This window comes from Sciurus vulgaris (assembly GCF_902686455.1).
Source record: "Sciurus vulgaris genome assembly, chromosome: 9".
Lineage (NCBI taxonomy): Eukaryota > Metazoa > Chordata > Mammalia > Rodentia > Sciuridae > Sciurus > Sciurus vulgaris.
Window position 1 is genome coordinate 62,802,019 of NC_136469.1, and position 12,028 is coordinate 62,814,046.

Here is a 12,028-nt window from a genome sequence, read left to right on the forward strand (position 1 = left end):
TTCTTTTTCTTTTTTCTTTCTGGCTTCCACATAATAATGTAGTTTAATTCACTTAAATAATGTTTTGTTCATTTTACCAAAAATGGCATAATTTAATTTCTCTTTGTTTGAATAGAACCCTATGATGTATGCATAACACATTTTCTTTATTGATTGATCTATTAATGGACACCTAGGTTGGTACCACATTTTATTTAGATTTTGTAAATTGTGCTTCTGTAAACATGGGTATGCATGTATATTAATTTTTAGGATAAATACCAAAAAATGGTAGAGCTGTGTCATAAGGTGGTTCCATTTCTTTTGAGGAACCTCTATGACTTCCATAAGTGTTTTACTAGTTTAGAATCCCACTAACTATGTAAAATGTTCCTTTCTCTCCAGATCCTCTCCAACATTTATTGTTGTTTGTATTCTTGATGGCTGCCATTATGTTTACTGGAGTTAGATGAATTCTCTGTAGTTTTGACTTACATTTCCTTAATTGCTAAACATATTGAATATTTTTCATATATCTGTTGGTCATTCATATTTCTTTTGAGAATAGTCTCTTTAGTTCATGATTTAATTAACTTTTTTGTTACTGTGACTGAAACACAAAACAAAAACAACTTAGAAGAAGAAAAGTTTATTTGGGGCTCACAGTTTCAGAAGTCTTAGTTCATAGACAGCTGATTTATTGCTGGGGCCTGAGGTGAAGCAATGCATCATGGGGGAAGGGCTCACAGAAGGAAAACTGCTCAGCTTATGGTAAGGTCAGAAAGCTGTGAGGGGACAAGGGAAGGGGTCACAGGAAGATGTATTCTTCCAGGGCACACCCCCCACTGACGCACCTCTTCCACCCATGATTGACTGGCCTACAGTTACTATTGAGTCTATTCAACCTAGGGTGGATTAGTTGGGTTATAGCTCTGAGTATCCAATTATTTCTCTTCTGAATATTCCTGCATGAACAGGAGCTTTTTTGAGGGGGCACCTCCTATCCGAATCAGAACTGTTCATTTAACCATTTATGAATTGGATTATGTGTGTGTGTGTGTGTGTGTGTGTGTGTGTGTATAGTATTACATTTTTGTGTCCTTATGCTGGATATATTTTTCTGCCAGAAGATTACCTAGCAAAGATTTTCTCCAATTTCGTAGCTTCTCTTTTCACATTTTAAATAATTTCCTTTCTTGTTCAAGAACTTAATTTTTAAAAATTTGTTCTAATTAGTTATACATGAGAGTAGAATGCATTTTGATTCATTGTACACAAATGGAGCACAACTTTTCTTGTGTCTGGTTTTAAACCATGTAGTGTTACACCATTCACGCAATCATACATGTACATAGGGTAATGATGTATGTCTCATTCTACCATCTTTCCCACCTCCCATATCCCTTACCCTCTTCCCATTCCCCTCTGCACAATCCAAAGTTCTTCCATTCTTCCCTTCCCCCACCCCATTATGGATCAGCATACATGTATCAATTAAAACGTTTAACCTTTTGTTTTTTGGGATTAACTTTTCTCCCTTAGCATGATAGTCTCCAACTCCATCCACTTACCTGGTTACTTGGGTATAGGCCAAGGAGAGGGATAGCTGGGTCAAATGGTGGTTCAAGTTTTCTAAGGAATATCCATACTGCTTTCCAGAGTGATTGCACCAGTTTGCAGTCCTACCAGAAATGGATGAGTATACATTTTCCCCACATCCTCGCCAACACTTATTGTTACTTGTATTCTTGAGAATTGCCATTCTGACTAGAGTCAAATGAAATCTGAGAGTAGTTTTGATTTTCATTTCTCTTATTGTTAGAGATGTTGAACATTTTTTCAATTATGTATCTTATTCTGTGAAGGGTCTGCTCAGTTCCTTATCCCATTTATTGATTGGGTTATTTGTATTTTTGGTGTTAAGTTTTTTGAGTTCTTTATATATTTGAATTTTAGTGCTCTATCTGAAGGACGTGTAGCAAAGATTTTCTCCCACTCTGTAGGCTCTCTCTTCACATTATTGTTTCCTTTGCCAAAGAGAAGCTTTTTAGTTCAAACCCATAAATTTATTGATTGTTGATTCTGCTTATTTTCATGTTTAATTTTCATGGTATATCAATTTCCAGTCTTTCATTTTCAGGATAAGACTGTCTTTGCCTGTGAGATGAGTTTCTTGCAAAGACCATATAATTGAGGCTTGTTTTTTAATCCATTCTGACAGAATATTTCTTCCTTTATTTGGAGAGTTGAGAGACAATTTATACTTAATATTATTACAGAGAAATATCTTTTAATCCCTGTCATTTGATTTATTTCCAATGTTGAGTTTGGTCCTGAGAAGTAGGACCAAAAGAGATTTGGCTATTAGAGGATGAAGAAAGGAAAGAGAAACAAGAGAAACAAATAGAAACAAACAGACAACAACAAAAATGAAACGAAATCCTAACCCTTTAAAGACAAGGAAATTAACAATCATAAAGACAAAAGTGATAAAAAATAAATATCTATATTTGTATATAATTATTATATATATTTGTATATAATTATTCATAAACCAATCAACACAGAGAGAACATCAACAAAAATAAATAAATAGAAAGGAAGGAAGGAAGGAAGAAAGGAAGGAAGGAAGGAAGGAAGGAAGGGAGGGAGGGAAAGAAAGAGAGAGAGAGAGAGAGAGAAAGAAAGAAAGAAAGAAAGAAAGAAAGAAAGAAAGAAAGAAAGAAAGAAAGGTAGAGAGGGAGGGAGAGAGAGAGAGGAAGGAAGGAAGGAAGGAAGAAAGGAAGGAAGGAAGGAAAAGAAGGAACAAAAACAGAAAAGAAAAAAGGCAAAAGGATTCTTAATGAACGATGGGAGAATTGTCTCTACTGAGGTGATCAAAACTTTTGACTCTCCTTTCCTTCTCTTCTTGAGCTATGTACCCCTTACAGAGAGCAAGGTCTAGGGGTAGTTAACCCCTTCTTTTTGTATGTGTGTTGTTTCCAAAGCTGCCAGCTGGTGTGGCCTAAAACTGAAGCTGGTTAAAATATCTTTCAGCTTCCCTTCCCACCAGTATAAGGTAGGACAGAATGAGAAGCACTCGTGATTGGAATTTTGTCCAGATTTACTCCCAGGATGGGGCTGTGGCGGAGTTCTAAGTGGAACATTCCTGTAGATGGGGTTTAGCTTTAAATAGTTCTTTGGGACTTTTTAGTGTTATCTGCTGTGGAGAGATTAGATCTGTAAACTTGAAGGCCCGTGCAGTTGCCAAACTCTGCTGGGATCCTGGATGTCAGAAGCCTTCTGAGAATTCTACTGCTAGAGCAGAGGCGACCTGATACTCCACAGGTATCTCACACTCTGCTAACCATGAATACAGCCTTGCCAGGTTCAGTACCTGAGAATAGTCATACTCACCTCTTCAGTCCCCCTCTTCAGGTGGTAACTTGAGCCACCAGATTCAAGGAGAAAGGGTGATGCACTCCATTGCCTCATACCTATGACTTGAATGCCCCTGGGTGTTGGGGGCTATGCCATACGGACTATGTCAAGATGGCGCTTGGCAGCCAGCCAGAAGTTGTTTTGATCACATCTGGCGGTGAAGAAGTCGGTTAACATAAGCACACCCAGGTATTTTATCATTGGCCGTATTCAAGTAAGTCCCACACACAATGCGTGCACATGTGTTCCCAAGTGCTTCTGCTGGTGCCTGCTCGTTTTTTTGATCTTTACCATGATTGGACAGCTAACTCCTCGCCTGATCTTCGCTTAACTAGCGTTGGCCCTACCCTTCACCTCCTGGAGGGGATATAAGCCTGATCGATCGCTGGTGTTCCCGGGTTTCTGATTCATCAATAAACCCTTTTGAATTCAAGAGTCTCGCTACTTGTTTGTCTCCCCAGCCAAATTGACTCCACTGGATGGCGTCAGCTGGGTGCAATCTTCTCTGTGCTTATTTCACCCAAGTTTTGCTAGGTACACCCAGACCACATGGTAGGCATTTGCTGGGACGGTATGGCAATATTTTCTAAGATCTCTAAAACTCCTGAAGCAGCAAGTTGCATTTCGGCCTCCCCAAGATGGCTCTTGCCTCAGCTGTCCACTTGCCAGTTGAGAAACTCAGCACTTTTGAAATACCAATTTGCCTTGCAGTCTCTAGATCCACTAAATTCAAGCTGCTTTTCTGTTCTACACATTTTTCCATGCCAAATTTGTCCACTGTAGTTCTCTGTGTTATTCTATCTGATGCTGTGAACCATATCTGCTGCTGCTGGAACACCTAACTTGGTTCCAATGTACTCTTTCTTGTCCTTTATTCAATGCACCCAAATTTCTAAGCCTCTAAGAGACTCTGAAAGTCTGATAATGAATTTCAGTGAAGTCCATTTTACACCCATTTCTTTGAAAAGCTATATTTTCAATACTTGAATCTTGAGTTATGTAGCAACTGGAAATAGCCTTCCTTTAATCCACCATCTTGAATCTCTGCATAAATTTTATTGAATGCTGAGCTGAAATGTCTTTTAGAAAGGAACCTCAGTAATTATCAAATTAAAGTAGATCACTTTATAAAGGAAGGAACTTACTCCCAGAAGACTAAAATTATCATTCTTGGCAAATAGATATTAGAATTTTCAATTTTAAAATATTCAACTAATCTAACTTTCAGGAGGAAAGCTTCCTATATGTCATTAGGTACATTAATTTTAGAAAGGTCTTAAGTGAAGAACACATTTTAGTACCTGCACATTTTCTCTTGAGAGGTCTAATTAATATTTTCAAGGTGATAATTGAAGTAAATAAAAACAAAACAAACCACTCTGCAGAGGTTGGATTTATCTCTGAGGTGGGGATAATGTTATAAGCTTTCAAGTGCTGGGCAATCTTTTAAGGCATTACGCTAACCTACAAAAGAAAGAATCTGAGAACACCTGATCCACGTCCCACTGAGGACATTCTCAGGTTAGTACCATTGGTATCTGATACTACTGTGTCTTTCAGGCCTGAAAAGAAAAATAGAGGCAACTGAAGAAGGTAGATGAACTGAAGAGGCAGATGGATTACAAAAGAAAATAGATGGCTTCAGAACTTTTAGAGCATCCTCTACAAAGCAAATTTACCTTAAATTACAATTCTTTACTTTTTTAGTATTCAGCACCAACAGAAACCACCTGACAATCACTGGATACCTCCTGCTGTTTAAAATGTCCAAGGGAAAGAAACATGACATTGTATCTCATTGTTTCATTTCAGTGAGTTTACTTTAGGGTCCTGAAAACAGGAGATAACATGACATGAATTACCAATAGCTTTTACTTATTATTTATCTATTTACCTCCTACATTTTTCCCACAAAATTTCTCTTTGTCAACATGTTTTAAACTTTTTGCTGTTTATATGAATATAACACTGTTAAGAGAAACTCATATTTAGAAATGTTAAATTACAGAATGAATAAATCAAAATACCCTGTAACTGATTGTTTTTAAAGTAAAGTTAGCCAACATGATTTAAAAAGTTCTTCTATTAGGCAAAGACCATATGCAATAATCACTATGGATGCTTCCATTGCAAAAAGGAAAGGCAAGTACTCTTGCTGTCTAGTTTGATGATTGACAAATTCCTTTGTAGAGTAATGCTTGAAGCTGCAGTGTAGTATGTTAGAATTGAATGTGGCAGAAAACACTGAAATGCCAGAAAATGGACATAAACTTTAACTGTCCTTAATAGAAATAGTCAAATATATTATTTTCTATGTACAATCCATGAAATAAAAAATAAATATTTGTATAATCATCTAACATACAAAATTTAATTTTTCTTCTTATTATAATTACATTTTAAATTAATTTATTAACACTAAACATACTCAATAGATTTGCAGCCATTTCCACTAGCTAAAAAATATTATTAGTGTAGAATTTATAGCAAGGCATCATATAGTAAGAGAGTTAGAACTTGTCTATCATTCTGAATTTCAGGAAACATCAATTTGTGAGATTTTATGAAGACTTTAAAATCATTTGTTATATATGTATATACAACAGTGATTTTCATTGTGTATTTAGAGAAAGTTGAAATTTTTCTAGATATTATTATATGTTATCACAAAACATTTACAGTCAAATGAGTTGGGAAAATGATTTCCTTCAATGAAAATCTTCAAATGGCATTTAAAAAATATCCAACTTTACTGAAAATATCTAAAGTTCTAATATATTATTAAGAGTTTTTCAAGTTTATTTGACCAATAGACCCTTTCAGATGACATAGGATCAGTATTCAATATAAATCTCTATAGAAAAACATGTTACTTTAGAAATAACCATGGGATAGTAGTCCATAGCACTGTTGTACTTCATTGTATTGCCATAGCTACCATTAGAACCTCATTTGTTCAATTAACCCTTTTCTATTTTTGAAAATGTCAAATAACCTTCACATGGTACATTTTATGGATTAAAAAAAAAAACAGATTGTATATGAATACTCCTCAAGAAAAATATACCAACATAATTACACATTGTTTTTTAAACTATAATCAAACAACATGTTCTTTTTTATATGACTTTTTTTTTGCATCTCAACATTCTAGATTTTAGCTGTACATTACAATCATTCTGGAAACATCAAAATCAATGTCCAGAACTCTCCCTAAACCAATTAAATGAAGATTCTTGGATCAAGGCCAGACATTGATGTTTTCAAAAACTTTCAAGATGTTCCCACTGTACACTGAAGGTTGAGAAGCACTGTTGTAGACCACATCTGAACGGGAGAATTCAGCCTTCTGAGCCCAGTTAGAATTGTTGTAAAGGAATGTATTGTGTCTGATAAGGAAGCACGTCTTTTCTCTTCTAGTGCTTGTTATTTGATTCAATATCCCATCATAGTTTAGTTTCTGGCAATGATTCAGCATGATCCAGGTTGAAAACTAAGAATAGCAGGTGAAGAGACAGAGGTGACAGGTAACAAATTGAAAAAAGATGGTGTTGCTTCATGTTGGTTTTATGGATGGAGGAGGCAAAAATGCAGATGAATATCTTTTAGTCATAAAGGGAAAAACTGTCATAATCATCAAAGAAATGATGCTCTGCTTGACCAATCCCTTCTCCTAATCCCCATACAACCTGATACAAATGTCCTGGAAATTTTGTGTTAAATACCTCTCTGAGTGAGAAGCATTGAAAATCTTCAATGCAAATTTCCTTTTTAGTTCAGGACCTCTGCTTAAAATGTAGTTAATGGTGAAAATGTAAATGCTATGATGAAGAATGACAGTTCAGCATATCTGTTATTTTGAACTTTTATACTTATTTTTTTAAAAGAAACATTTTAGAAAAATTGACAGCAGAGAAGGGATGAAAATAAATACAGAGTGAGTAGACAGTGTGAAGGAAAACTGAAATCCATGTGATGAATTTGAAGTATTGAAGGTAATTTTTACCTAACTGATAATGTACCATACACCAGAGAATTGATTTAGATGTTAGTAGTGGGCAGATATATCCATAAATCCACGTGGAAAAGCACAAAAAATAGTTTCAGCCTGAACTAATGTAGCTTTTTTTCATAGCTTCTTCATCATAATTAAGACTCTCCATCTTATTATATATGAGACATATTATCTTGTTCAGAGGCATATTACCAATGGACATATTGCAGCAAATATCTTAGATGCTTTTGGAAACAGTACTGAAGAGATTATTTTAACAACATGACTTCCCCTCTTTTCAAATCCAAACAAACAACCATTATTAATCAAGTTTGCAGTTTTCAAAATTCCCGTGAGACTAGTTCAGTTTGTGTTAAATGAATTTGTTCTCTTAACAGCTTTTTTCTTCAAATAATTTTATTGTTCAAAATTACCTTATCTGCAAACCCTTGCTCTTTCAACAAGCCCTCATATCATAGCAGCCATGAATCAATAGCTCGGTATTGAATTTAGAGAAATACTGACTAACCCTCTTGCCACAAGACAGAATTCACTTCTAACTAGCAATTAAATTGCCATGTAGACTAAAATCCATATTTCAAAATCATCACCATAATGTTAGCTTATTTGATTCCTAGGCTTTCAAAATGTACTTGCTGTTCAAATGCACTATTATTAAAAGATAAAAATCACAAAACTAAATCCAGGCTCCCTCATCTCTAGCTTTTACTTGTAAAGTCATAACATCTGAAAAGGCTTTCTTATTGCTCTGAGAGAGCAGAGGTGAGTTCTGGGTAACAAACCAAATAGAGATTTACTGACTCTAGTCAGTGTGGGATTCATACCTCAGCCAGCCTTAAAGAGAAGTTTTGTGGTCTGAGATATAGAAGAAAGAGTGTAGGAGGAGGACGTGCCTAAAAGCTGTAGACGGGGAGGGGTTGAAGAGTGTTGTCAGATAGCCATTGACACAGCAAAGGGTCCTGTTGAAACCTTGGTCATGACACCTAGTACTTAGAACTAGGTGACAACAAAGAGGAAAAATGTTGACAATAAATAGGAAATGACTTCAGAAGGAAAGTGCACTTTTTAAAATGTTGAGTTCTAAAGCACAGAGCATGTATGGATTGATTTTTGGTGTTCAAAATTCTAAGAGTTTCATGATGTTGAGATCATTTTATTCCATGTGCTAAAAACTTCAGCAGATAGAGTCCTGCCCATCCCACACCACAACTACCCCAGTAAAATGGGGGTAAATTTCCTACTTATTGTCAATATTTTGCAGCCCTTCCTAAAGAATAGGATACAAAAATAAATTATAATTATACTCTCAATCCCTTCATAAACATTGAAATGTATGCTAATTTAGTTAAAACTAATATTGAGGCTAGTGTTCAAGGAATGAATCATCTCACAATGATTTTTTGACATTTGAGACGGTGAGAGGGATTCTGCCACCTATTTTACTGGGGTAATGGTGGAACAGTGAGTTGGACTTTTGTATGATGAAGTTTGTTTGCTTTTTTTTCCCCCATATGTAATGAAATAATATCAGAATCATAAAACTATTGAAATACTGGACAGCTCGAATCAATTAATATGTGTTCTATGCTTTAGAACCCAACAATTTAAAAAGTGCATTTTCCTTCTAAGTTAATCGGCATACGGAACAATTTATTATACTACAGAATGTATATTAATGTTTACTTCCGATTCTTCTCTCACAGTGAAGAGGGATATCCAGAATTCCCTGAAGTGAATGAAAACCATCAAGGCTCAAAAGCAAATACACAAGATAAAAATTTCAGCATGCTGAATAATGTATTTGGTCTGATTGATATTTATATAGATAGATGTAGATGGATAGAGTGATATCCTTTACAAACACCTGAAAATACAAGAAAAGGCATCACAAAATACATAAAACTTTCATGAAAAAGTGAAATTTCTTGTGCAAGCATCTATGAAATAGGCTGCAGGAAATGTGTGAATTCCATTGTCTTCTTGACTTCATTGTTTCTAAGAGAAGCAATTGCTTAATTGTATTGTTGTTCTGTATATGTAGCTTTTGTTCTGTTTTTATCTCTTGATATTTTAGGATTTTTCTCTTTGTCTTCCAGAAATTTGACTTCGATGTATCTAGGTTTTCATATTTTTATCATTATGCTACATAAAGTTCATTGAATTTCTTGCAGCTACAGTTAATATTTACAGATAATGTGGGAACTTTTTAATCTTAGTTCTTCAAATGTTTTTAGCTGTTCTTTCTCTTTTCTCTATCTGGCAGTCACATTTACATCATGTTGGTATGCATGATATTTTCTTACAGGTATCTCACTATTTTTAAAAATCTTTTTTCTTATTAATCTTTATTGAATGATTTCCATTGATCAATTAAAAATTTATTGATTTGTTTTTCTGTCATTTGAGATATGCTGTTGATCTAGTCTATTTTTCATTTCATTTATTTTACATTTCAAGTGTGGAATTTCTGGCTGTTGCTTTCATAATTTCCATTTATTAGGATTTTCTATTTGCCAAGTTATTGACCTCATATTTTAATTCCCTAAACATTGTTCATTTCAGTTCTTTAAATATAGTTATAATAATTCCTCAGAAGTGTTTTTCTGCTAAATCAAATATCTGGGGCCTCCTTATAGATAGTGACTTTTTTAAAAAAAATAAATACTAATAGTACTTTGTTGTTGTTGTTTTTACATATCTTTTAAAAATTGAGCATTTTGGGGCTGGGGATATAGCTCAGTGTGGGTAGAGTGCTTGCCTTGCAAGCAAAAGGCCCTGGGTTCAATCCCCAAAAAAAAAAAAAAAAAAAAAAAAAAAAAAAAATTGAGTATTTTATGGAACGCATTATAGAAACTCTGGTGTTTGCCTTTCCCATGCATATTACTTTGCTGATACTTGAATTATTTGTGATTAGTTTAGATACTTGTTAGTACTACATATGTCAACAGCAAGAGGATAAACTTAAATGGGTTGCCACTAACCAAATTTTAGATAATTTGAGCATCAAAATAAGTAATGTGATTGCAATAACATAATTAAAATGAAAGAAAATGATAAGTGCATGGAAGATAGGGTAAAGGGGAAGGCTCACTTTAGCAAACTTAATACATAAATACCATATACTCTATATAAATGGTAGAATTAAAAATATTGATCATTTGTAACTACTAATTTAAATAAACGATTTACAAAAAACATTGTCAATGAATGAAAAAGTCAATATGGAATTAAAACACTCAGCTATCCTTTTGCCTTGATAGAATGATTAACAATTGTTTTAGCTGCAACTACTACTGACAAGGATTTTGAGCGTCAAGATATGTCACCCATTTCTGATGGGAATACAAACTGATAGTCACTTTGGGAGATGGTTTGATAGTTTTGTATAAAACTAAGTATCTTATTTAATCCAGCAATTTCACTTATAGCCATGTATTCGACTGATTTGAAAATTGATGTCCACAAAATTTTGCTTTTGAATATTCACAGTAGTTATCACCAAAAATGGAAGCAACCAAATGCCCCTCTAAAGATGAGTGGATGAAACTCCTTATCCATCCACACAATGAAATACTGTGTAATGATAAAAAGTAATGAATATGACAACATGAATAAATCTTACATGCATATTTCTAAGTTAACAAAGCCAGAAAGAAAAGATCACATATAACTCGATTTATATGACATTTTAGAGGAGGAAAATCTATAAAGACAAAAAAAAAAAAAAAAAATTAATGGTTGCCAGAGGCTTATGGAGGGTTGACTAGGAGAAGCACAAATAAGTTTGTTTTCAAAAACTGAAATATAGTGCATGCAAATTTAAATTAGGAAGTCAAAGGGTTCCAGGATGGAATGCAAAGTATGATAAAATAATGTAACTGTATTGCAAATGTATGATAGCACCATGAGGTGGGGGGAAAGATACTAAATCTAGTGATTTTGGAAATAAGTGGAGAATATAAGACTGAAGAGAAATGGAACTGTGTTTAAGACTATACTCTGGTTGAAAAAGTTATTTATCACCCATCTATGAGTTGGCAATTCTGGAAACACTATTCATGCAATAATACTAAAAGATACATAAATCAATTTTGGATTTTAAGAGCTAGGTTTCTTCCTATTTGAGAAATTATAATTAAGAGATCACAGAATAAATAAATTAATATTGAATTAAGTCTTAAACATCACTATAAACTCATATGAAGCTTAATATTGCTCCAGATTCATAGATATAGAAATGATTACAGATATGTCTTTACACACAAATTGTAAAAAAAAGTTGTATTTCCAAGCTGCGTATGCTGAGAAAGCCTAGAAGATATGATATTCCAGTAGTGATGAGGATATCTCAAACTCATATTTTAGTTTCTAATAGTAGTAAAGAGCATTCTTTGGAAAAATGAATAAGTATAGGGTTGGAAATATACAAGAACATAATAAAATGCTTAAAAACAAACCAGTGCAATAAGTCAAAAAAATACAGGAGCTATGTTTGGCACATTGGTGCATGTCTGTTTCAGTGACTTGGGAAGTTCAAAATAAAAAAAGAATAAAAGGTGCTGCGGATGTAGCTCAGTGTTTAAGTAACCCAAGTTTCCATCTCCAGTGCCAAAA